The following is an 11,709-nucleotide window of genomic DNA, read 5'->3' as shown; positions in this document are numbered from 1 at the left end:
TTGGTGACAGCTCCCTAAAGTGAGGATAAACGCATAAATGTACTTCTGTCTCCTTTTCTCATGATCCGCTAATCCCCACTCACACACTATACCTCACACATCCTCTTCCCACATCCCCTCTCACCCCTCAAAGCAGATCAGAGTCACTTCACTGTCTTTGCGGATCCACAGTGTGCACAGTGTCAGATTACAGCTGAAGTTAAGATACCAGAAGCCAAAGACAACCTCACTGCCTGTTAGGATCTAATGAACTCTAGTGTCTAGGTTTAATCTCCTCAGGCTAGAGATTCTCCCTTTTCCCGTAAATCAACTACCTCATGCTAACACCCTGGGGAAAAGGAAGTTAGAAGAAGCCTTCTGGATTTTCGCCCTCTCTCCCAGGTAATATGCACATTTCATACACATATTCTTTCATGCTTTCAACAAATATTTCTTAAGCTTTTATTATGTGCCAGGCATGATTATAAATACTAGGGATGCTGTGGAGAACCAGGCAACCAGGTCCTTGTTCTCATGGATTTACAGTCTAGAGGGGAAGACGGACAATAAACACACAGAAAATGCATGAAGAAGACAATATTAGAAATAAGTACATATAGTGCATTTGTACAAGTGACGTGCTAGAGTGTGGCTACTTTAGACTGAGGGGGCAGGAAAAGCTTCTCTGAACAGTTGACATTTCAGCTGAGACCTGAATCATGAGAAACAGTCAGTCACATTAAGATCTAAAGAACATTCCAGACAGAAGAAACTCTAGTACAAAACTCCTGAGGTTGGGATAAAATTGATGTGTTCAGAGGACTGAATGGAGGCCATTGTGGCTGGATTAGAGCCCCCGAGGGGAGAGTGGTATGAGAAAAAGCGGGAGAGCCAGAGGCCAGGTCACTGCGGCAGGGTCTTACAAACCTGCAGGCCTGTTAGCATCTCCTGGGGAGATTTAAAAACTATGTGGGGCCCTCCTCCAGAGATTCTGACTCACTTGGTCTGAGGTGGGGCTCAGGCAACAAAAGTTCCCACAGAATTCCTATGTGCAGCCAGGGTTGAGAATCAGTGATGTCTGGGTTTCATAAGCCATGGTGGGGAGTTTGTATTTGCTCCTAGGTGGGATGGGAAGTCACTAAAGGGTATTAAGCAGAGGAGTGGTGGGATTTGAGTAATTTTTTTAAAAGATCCCTCTAGCCACTACATAGAGAATGGATTGTAGCGGATCAAGAGATGAAGCTGTCTATTATTGTCTTTTTGTGGACATATGCTTTCAGTTCTCCTGGGTAAATACCTAGGAATGGAATTGCTGGAAACAACCCAAATGTCCATCAGAAAGTGAATGGATAAACAAATTGTGATATGTTCATACAATAAAATACTACTCAGCTAAAAAAAGAAAGGACTGATACACTCAATAACATGGATGAATCTCAAAACCATCATGTGGAGCAAACCAGTCAGACACAAAACAGTATATACTATACTTCTCCTTTTATGAGGTTTAAGGAAAGGTGAAACTAATCTACGGTGATAGCAATCAGATGTGGCTGCCTCCAGGAGGTAGAGATTGACTGGAAGTGGGTTACTAGGGAATTTATCAGGGTAATGGAGATGTTCTACATCTGATTACATGGGTGTACATGTTTATCAAAACAGTGAACTGTACACTTAGGATCTGTACATTTCATTGTATGTGAATTTTGCCACAATTAAAAAAGAAAAAAAAAACTAGTATATATCTACTAGAATGGCTCTTGAAAAAAAAGAAAACAATACCAAGTGCTGGAAAGGATGTGGAACAAGTGGAACTCTCCCATATTATTGGTGGGAATGCAAAGTGGAAACTAGTTCGGCAGTTTCTTGTAAAATTAAACAGGTACTTACCATATGATTCAGCAATTTCACGTCTAGGGACTTACCCAAGAGAAACAAAATATGTCACATGAAGATCTGTATGTGAATGTTATAGAGAGAGGCAGCAGGGATTACAGTTAGGAGGCTATTTGCAGTGTTATGGTGAAAGATGATGGCATAGTCTAGGCTAATAGGAAAGGAGATGAAGAGAAGCTAACACATTCAGGGTATGTTCTGGAGGTAGAGTCTAAAGGATTGTGTGAGAAGAAGACAGGAATCAAGAATGACTCTTAGGTTTCTGGTACGAGCATCTGATGGGTGACGATGCCATTTACAGAGCTGTGGAAAACTGGGAAGGGTAGGCTAGAGGAGAGGAAAATCAAGAGTTCTTTTTTAGCCATGTTAAGTCCAAGATGTTTATTAAACTTCATGGACATTTTAGTTATGATGACAGGTGGCAGTAGAATGCTTGTCCTTTAGATTGTGATAGGAGAGTCAACAATAGGCTTAGGAGACACAGAATTAGATATACTTTAATGTCTCTGTGTGCTTGTGGACCTAACAGATAAAAGAATCGGAAAAAAAATTCAGGATGAGATAAAGCAATAGTTTAATCCAAGCAAATGGTGTAGTCACCTGAGTGGAGGTTTATAGGAGCTAAATAAGTTTGAAAATTAGATAATGATATGATTTAGCTTCACGAATGTGGGCTAATACGTCCATTTCTTATCAGTTATCTACTGCTACATAATGAATTACCCCCAAATTTAGAGGCTGAAAACAACAATAAATGTTTACTATCTCATACAGTCTCTGTGGATCTGGAATTTGGGAGCAGCTTACTGGTTTTGTTTTTTTTGAGTAGGAAGGAGTTGCTTAGTTTTGAGTTGGGGTCTCTTATGAAGTTGCAGAGTCAAAATGCTGGGCAGGACTGTGGCTATCTGAAGGCTTGCTTGGGGCTAGAGGATCTGTTTTCCAGATGGGTTATTCATCTACATGGCAAGTTAATGCCAGCTGTTGGTGGGAGGACTCAGTTCCTTATCACGTGGACCTCTCCTCTCCATAGGGCTGTATGAGTAGCTGGCTTCCTCCAGAGCAAACAATCCAAGAGCATGCAAGGTAGAAGCAGCAATGTCTTCTATGACCTAGCTTCAGAAGTCACTCTCCAACATTTCCACAATATCCTATTGGTTACACACATCAGCCTTGTTCAGAATAGAAGTGTCTCCCCTGGGGAGAGTGACTAACAGGAGGTGGGAATCATTGGAGGCCATTTGGGAGGCTGGAGACAACTCCCTTTTTAAGTTTTAGAGTTTGTTTAAGCATATAAAGGGATTCATCCTAGTAGTGGTATCATGAACAAAATTCCCCTAGATATTTGTGGCTCCAGATCGCATATGCTGTTCAACCAGCTTTGGAAGGCATGCTCAGAAGAATTTGAGAAAATAAGCTTTTTTTCAAAGCAATAAGCATTGTTTAAACACTGGGAAGGTTTACAGTTACATATAGATATATTTAAGAAAATTAAACATCATATTAGTATTTTTGTGTAAAGGAATGTGTATATTTAGTATTTTAAGTATTTATAATATTTAAGAGAATATGACCTATTAGAATAACATAAGTGTAGTACTTATTTAAAATGTGTAATCTAAGTAATTGATTTACATTTGTAATTTTAAGTGGAAATCTTTCAAAATGTAAATGCAATATTAGACATTTAAAAGAACTTAAAATTAACATATTTATAAGATTAATTTATTGGATATATATGAATTACTTAAGTACTTGGAAAGAGTTTCTGTCAGTCAGACAACTGAAGTACTTTAAAAAAATTGAACATATTAAATAGACAAATGCAGTTAAAATATTTAAAGTAGGTTAATTAAGCAGATTTGTAAATGTGACCAAATATTAATCAAAAGCCCCCTTAGAAGTAATTATTTAAATTTAGCTATACCAATAAAACTTACAAGTTGAATTTACAAGCTTACAGAAAATCTCCTTGGCTTTTGATTTTGTAAAGTCAAATACTAATTTCAAAACCAAAGTAACTTCTGAATAATCTTTCTATGCAGAAAAGTCACCCTTGAGTCAACAGATTCACTTGGATGGCTGACCACTTCGAATCACTGACTGTGGCTGACCACCACAGATTCACTTTGGCCTGACCCTTGCTTCTGCCTGATGGCTGAGCTGGTCCACAGGTGGAGCTCCTCCCTGCCAGGCCAGAGGGAGGGGGAAGGGAAGCAGGGAGCCCTGCCTCTGCCTGAATTGTCATCCCCCATCCCATCCCCTTGTCCTCACGTGCTCTGTGCACGTAATAAATGCTGCCCTGGCCTTAATACCAATTCACAGCATGACTCTTGCTCTATCCAAAGGAGCTGTGCACATGGTATAATGGTCTTTCTTTATTAACTTGCTCTTTGTTCAAGGGACTGCTAAGTGACCTGCAGGACTAATTGCAGTTGTATTAAGCAAAGAGTACAGTAAAAACCTGCAGAGGGTCCTCCTGGACATAAAACCTGCAAATTCACCACATTGTAGTTTTAGGACTTTGTATGGATACAAAACAAAAATATAGCCAAACGTTGATTCATATTGGGTAGCAGACTCGCACATTTAGTTTTTGCTTGTGATACTGAAATTTTAAATTTACTGTAACTGATCTTACACCTGAGTTCCTACCCAGCAGCAAGGGCAGAAGTGCTCTTAAATTTCCTATTACCTGTATTTTTGTGTCTTCCATCAAAGTTCAACTCCTGGTTCACGCTCTTTGCCTGGGATGGCATCCAGGTGCAGGAAGGGAGGGGCTGAAGTCCCCGAGTGGAGAGCTGGAGCAAGGGGTTGCACTTTGACGGAGGGTGGCGGGGTGGCCTGCTCTCTGCAGTGGCACCTGCCCAGTGCCCGGCCCTGCCGCCCTTCGCACGGGTTTTAGCATCCACTGCTGCTGACTGATGAGTCGCCACGACCTCCCAGTCCCGACTTCTCCCTGGAGACCTCCTCTTCCCCACCCAGGTCCGGGGCGCACTCCGACCTTCCCGCCCTGGCACAGCGCTGCCGCCTCCACCCTTGGCCATTCGGGGGGCAGGCAAGCAGGTGTGGCTTCTCCTGCAATTCCACCTGCGGGGCTGCCAGATCCAGAGGTTTCCAGCTGATCAACAGCTCTCTAAAGCTTTGCTTTCCTAACAGGGGATGCAGACCGTTCATAGAATCTTGGCTTGACAGGACCTACCCCCATTTCTCCTCCTCCCACTTCATCTTCCTGGCTTGGCGGTAAAACTTGTCCGCTCAGCCTGCCATCTTTGGTCCCTTAGCATTTTTCTCATTAACACAAGCAAAAGGCCCTCTGCTCTTGTCGTCCCTGACATCCTCCCTTCCTGGGTCCTTGGCAGTGTGCCCGGGCCCCCTTTTTTCCTACCTCTGTCTTCCCTCTCCTTCCTATAGTACTCAGAGCCCGCAGGGATAGGCTTCTGGCAAGAATGTCTTTCCTCAGGGTGGACACTAAGCTCCAAGTCCCAGTCATGATGGCAAAAGAAGGGTCTTCACTGTATTGTGCAAGAAGGTGTGATTTGCGTCCATAATGTGAGTGGAGAATGATCGAAACTAGGTCATATACTGGGGACAAAAATACGTTGGTGTTATATATGGACCTATATTTCAACTGAAACTAACTTTACATATTGTTAATTGGATTTTCGAGAGGGTAGGGATGGAGAATTATATTTAACAAAGAATTACTGTCTGACTGTTATGTGCAAAGTATTGGACCCTGTCTACAAGGACCCAGCACCTTAGAGAGGGGGAAAAACATGTCTACAAGTATCTTCAATAGAAGCCAGAAGACGGCAAATACTATAGAGGAAGTTCCAACAGACTACCACAGGATCCGGGAGAAGGGTAGCATGAATTCTGAATGGATAGATCCAGGAAGGCTTCAAGGAGCAGCCACAAATTTCTGAGGTTAGCTTAGGGAAAGAGGCTATAGGAAAGAATAAGATATATGGTTTCTGTTTCTGAGGATTCATGGTCTAGTGGCAGAAACTGACATTTTGTGGAAAAGGTGACATTTAAGCTGGACTTTGAAAGACATATAATTTTAACAAGCAGAGGTAGAGAATAAGAGAAAAAGAGATTTCTGGAAAAAGGGAAGCATGAGTATCAAGGACACCAATGAGACCTTTTCCCTTCCCTCTCCCAGTTCATCCACATGGTTTCTACATAAATCCTCTTCTTGGTACCATAAGATCACATGGTTTGTGTAAGAATCATCTTCTTACCATATAATGGTGGTTGGTGAATGTAGGTGGAATTCTCACCCACCAGGCTGATCAGTTCTTCCTTAGGAATTTTGGAACTGAAACTTGAGAAAAGAGTAGTGAATTCCTCTTTGGGTATCAGAAGGTAAACTCTGGAGCTATTGATAACTATGACCTTGAGAAATGTAGGAAGAGAGAGAGAGCGAGAGAGAAAAGAGAAAGAGACAGAGAAAGAGAAAGAAAAGAAGCAGATACAAAGGGAAAAAATGTCACAGAGTGAGAACCCTGGTGACCCTGTATCTCTCATTTTGGACATTCCTGAGGCTCAGCTGCATTTCTGTTCTTGGGTTCCCTGAAATACAGTAGTAACTTTTGTGATCAATTTTTCCTTAAGCTAAATTGAGTTTTTTGGATGTTCTTTTTGTTGTTGTTTTTTGCCACCAAATTTTTCCTTACCAATTGCGTTCGTTTCCTAGGGCTGGTAAAACAAATTACCACAAACTTGATGGCGTAAAACAGCAATTTATTCTCTCACAGGTCTGGAACATGTAAGCCCAAAATCAAGGTGTCAGCAGTGCCATGCTCCTGCTAATAGTTCTCAGGAAGAATCTTTCCTTGACTCTTTCTAGCTTCTGGTGGCTGCTGGCAATCCTTGGCATTCCCTGGCTTGTGCTGCATCACTCTAATTTCTGCCTCCATCTTCACACGACCATATTCCCTTGGTGTGTCTCTCTGAGTCCTCACATGGCCTTCTTATAAGGACACCAGTCATTGGATTTAGGGACCACCCTAATCAGCAAGATCTTGTCTTAATTAATTCTGCAAAGCCCCTATTTCCAAATAAGGTTATCTTCTGAGGTTCTAGGTGGACATGAATTTGGGGGGACAATATTCAGCCCGGTACAGTACACCAATTCAATGCACAAAGGCACTGGGGCTGCAGGTTCAGGCCATGTTTACAGTAGGTGCTTGAAGACCCGGAGTGTTGTGCTGAGGATGCTGAGGTTAGCTCTCTACCCACAGAGGAGGCATCAAGTGCTCTACACAGGAGAGTATCATGGTCAGAGTTTCGTGGAGGATTGCTTTGGTCACAGCGTATAATATAAATGAGCCAAGGAGGAAGGAAAACCAGTTATACCATTTGATAATTCAGGTGAAAGGTAATACAGTCTTGAGTCAGGAGAGAGGGTATAGGAATGGGAAAAAGGAACAAGTGGGAGACACATTACAGATTCAGAGTTGGCCAGACTTGGCAATGAATTGTAGGGTGGGGCGGGAGGAAGAGAGAGAAGAGTCTAGATGGACTTTACAATATGTGGTGGTCCATAAACATCATTGAGTGGTTGCCAGGTGAGAGATGGTATTACCCAGAGGGCTGATATATAAAGACAAGGACAAGGCTTGGGGATCCCACAGCAGTGGAGCCCAGAGAAACTATGAGTGGTCAGGGAGTTAGAAGTAAGCTCTCTCAGTTTGGATTACTTCCATGAAAATTATTCCGTGTTTGTATAAGGGGAATTCATGGTATAGTCTTTACCTGCTTTTGTTTTTGATTTTTTAATACCCTTTACCTACATCAAAGTGTTTGTCTGGATAACATATCTTTAATTTTCATAGATCTTGCCAGATTACTTTCCTAAAAGGCTATAACAATTCCCCTTTCCACCGGCATTGTACCGGAGTCCCTTTTCTTCCTTATTCCCACTATTAACAGGTATTTTCAATCTTTAATTTTTGCTATTTGGAAATGTAACTTCTTTTAATGGCTACGAAACATTCCATCATATCAACATACCACAAATAACTTAAACATTTTCCTATTTTTAGACATTATATTGTTTCCCATTTTTGGCTATAATACAATTAATAACCCAGAAATGGGCGTTTTTATATATAAAGCTTCGTCCTTCTGGTGATGCTTACAATGGTGTTTATCATTTGAAAGAAAATGACATAAGGAGAGTTCCCCCACGTTCTTTGCTTTGTTGTTTTTCTTCCTGTGTGCCTTTCTTTCATTTCACTGATAATATTTTTATGGGAGGGGTATGAGAAAGGGAAAGGGTTAAGACAAATAGATTTTTGATTGTCTTTGAATTCTATTTATATATGCTATTCCTGTCATTCATTACCAGACCAAGTGATCTAGAATTGGTATTAAGCCATTATCTAATTTTACCTTACGTATAAATGAAGTTTCTCATTTTATTGAGGGAAGAACAAATGCATAAGCATCCTAGCATTGTCTGTAACCTACAAAAGCAGCTTGACTCTTTCTTTTCTTAGACATAGAAATTCTGAAAAGCATCAACCTTAACTTGCCAAGGTGAAAAAAAAAGATGAGATTTATATCTTGATACCATGAATGGCATATATTATAATATTTGAGGGGCTAAATAAACATCCTTTTCTATAGTCTTCTCCCTTAACCTTTAGCTGTTAGAGTCAGAATGCTTCGATTGCAGAATTCTCACTTAAGCAAGGTTTTTCTATAACATTATTCATGTTCTTGGCCGTAGATGCCAATTAAGACTCTCAAGTCTAAAATTGCTTTGTTTGCTTTTTAAAGAAATCTGCCCACCTTACAGACCTACAAGTTAACTAACCAGTCTGTTTTTCTTCCCTCCCAGAGGACTTTGCTCTGTTGGTTTCCTGCCAGCTCTTACTTGCAAATTGAAATAGTTCAGTTTCTCTGTTTCTAGAACCTAGAATTCATTATGCCTGGATTTTTGCCAACAATGTCCCTCTCATGTTTTTAAAACTAAGATGAATGTTACAGAGTGACCTAGTGGGCTCAATCCACGATTAGAAGTCAGGCAGTGATATATTGGTTGTCTGCATGGATGCTCTGTTCTGGGTAGTGGGGCTGCTAGGAGAATGGGATTCTGGGAGGGCGGTGAGGGCATCCAGGGTGAAGCCTTGGGACTGGAGCAGAGAAATATGTGTGCAAGATTAGGTAAGAGGTGGCTGATGTGAGGCAAGACTTAGATTCTTTCCCTGCCCTCAGGGCACTGCTGAGTCTCTACCATAGAAAGAACATAGTCATTCATTCCTTTTGGCCATTTGGGTAGAAAACAGAAAGCCAGGTGACAGAGAATATTTATCAAGGGCTCTAGGAAGAACCATTCTATTTTTTTTTCGATTTTCGAAATATATAAAGAACTTAAACAACTTAATATCAAAAAAACAAACAACCCGATTAAAAAAATGGGCAGGGAACTTGAATAGACATTTTTCCAAAGAAGACATACAGTTGGTCAACAGGCACTCGAAAAACTGCTCAACATCACTAATCATCATGGAAGTGAAAATCAAAACCACAATGAGATAGCACCTCACACCTATCAGAATGGCTATTATCAAATAGAGAAAAAATAACAAGGATTGGTGAGGACGTGGAGAAAAGGGAACACTTATACGCTGTTGGGGAGAATGTAAATTGGTGCAGCCACTATGGAAAACAGTATAGAGGTTCCTCAAAAAATTAAAAATAGAACTACCATACAATCCAGCAATTCCACTTCTCAGTATTTATCCAAAGATAATGAAAACACTAATACAAAGAGACATATGCACCCCTATGTTCATTGCAGAATTATTTACAATAGCCAAGACAAGAAACAACCTAAGTGTTGTTTCTTTATCCATCAATAGATGAATGGATAAAGATGTGCTATGTATGTATGTGTTATATGTATGTATGTGAATATTACTCAGCTGTGATAAAGAATGAAATCTTGCCATTTGTGATAACATGGACGGACCTAGAGGGTATTATGCTAAGCGAAATAAGTCAGACAGAGAAAGACAAATACCTTCTGATTTCACTTATATGTAGAATCTAAAAAACAAAACAAATGAACAAACAAAACAAAACAGAAACAGATTCACAGATACAGGAAACAAACTAATGGATACCAGAGTGGGGGAAGTGTTGGGGGACAGGTGAGATAGGTGAAGAAGAATCAGAGGTACAAATTTCCGGTTATAAAATAAATGTCATAGGGATGTAATGTATAGCATAATAATATTATAATAACTTTGTATGGTGATAGATGGTAACTAGACTTATCATGGTGATTATTTCATAATGTATATAAATCTCAAATCACTATGATGTACACTTGGAACTAATAGGATATTGTATGTCAATTATATTTCAATAAAAAAAAATCACCAAAGAAAAAAAAAAGGAATGTTATATAGATGGAATCATACAGCATACAACCTTTTGGTATCAGCTTTTTTTACTCAGCATAAGTTTCTGGAGATTTGTGTATGTATCAATGGTTTATTATTGTTCATTTTATTGCTGAGTAATATTTCATGGTATGAATATACTACCATTTGTTTACTATTCACTCATTGAAGGACATCTGGGTGGTTTCCAGTTTTTGGCTATTATGAGCAAAGTTGCTACGAACATTAGCACAGAAGCTTTTATGTGAACATAAGTTTTCATTTCTCTAGGATAAATGCCCAAGAGTGCAATTGCTGGGTCTTGTGGTAGTTGCATGTTTAGTTTTACAAGAAACTGCCAGTTTTCAAGAGTTGCTGGACCACTTTACACTCCCACCAGCAATGTACGAGTGATCCAGTTTCTCCACATCCTTGCCAGCATTTGAGGTTGCCACTATTTTTTATTTTAGCCATTCTGATAGTAGTGTAGTGATATCTCATCGTGGTTTAAATCTGCATTATTTTCCAGATGGCTAATGATGTTGAACATCTTTTCATGTGCTTATTTGCCATCTGTATATCCTCTTTGGGAAATATGTTCATGTTTTTTGCCCATTTTCTAATTGAATTGTTTGACTTTTTTCAGTTGTTGAGTTTTGAGTGTTCTCCATATATTCTAGATACTAGTTCTTTGTTGGATATGTGGTTTGCAAATATTTTCTCCCAGTCTGCAGCTTGATTTTTCATCCTCTTAATAGGGTCTTTTGGAAAGAAAAATTTTAATTTTGAGAGATCCAACATATCAGTTTTTCCTTTTATGGATTGTGCTGTTGGTATCAAGTGTAAGAACTCTTTGCTTACCCCTAGATCCTGAAGATTTTGTCCTATATTTTTTTCTAAAAGTTGTACAGTTTTACATTTTACATTTAAGTCCATGGCCACATGTTTTTAGGTAGCTGTTTAGCTCTATGCTGTCTGAAATAAGGCTTAGCATGTGTAGTTCTTTCTGCCCTCATTTTCTTTATCAAGCATCTACTGAGCCCCAACTATGACTCAAGTCACTGATACTAATCAGGGATACAATTTCTGGTTAGGTACATGATTCTGACTTTGTAATGACTTGGTTGAGTGATATACTTAAAAACATGAGCTTTGGAGCCAGACTGTTTAGGTTGAAATCCTGATGCTACCTCTCAAAAGCTTTGTGATCTTTAGCAAATTACTTAATCCCTCTGACCATCAATTTTTCACATCATTCACATCTGGATGAAAATAGTAATAATACCTATTTCCCAGGATTGTTGTGAGAAGTGAAATAATGATGAAATATTACGTGTAAAATGCCTAGCACAGTGCCTGGCACATAGATAGAAAACATTCAATAATTGTTGGTCCCCCTCCTTCCTACTCTCTCATGCAAAGATTCTCCAGGTTC

The sequence above is a fragment of the Ceratotherium simum genome, chromosome 12 (assembly GCF_057802395.1).
Source record: "Ceratotherium simum simum isolate JZ-2026a chromosome 12, ASM5780239v1, whole genome shotgun sequence".
Lineage (NCBI taxonomy): Eukaryota > Metazoa > Chordata > Mammalia > Perissodactyla > Rhinocerotidae > Ceratotherium > Ceratotherium simum.
The sequence above is the reverse complement of the archived record's forward strand: the minus strand, read 5'-3'. Positions refer to the sequence as shown.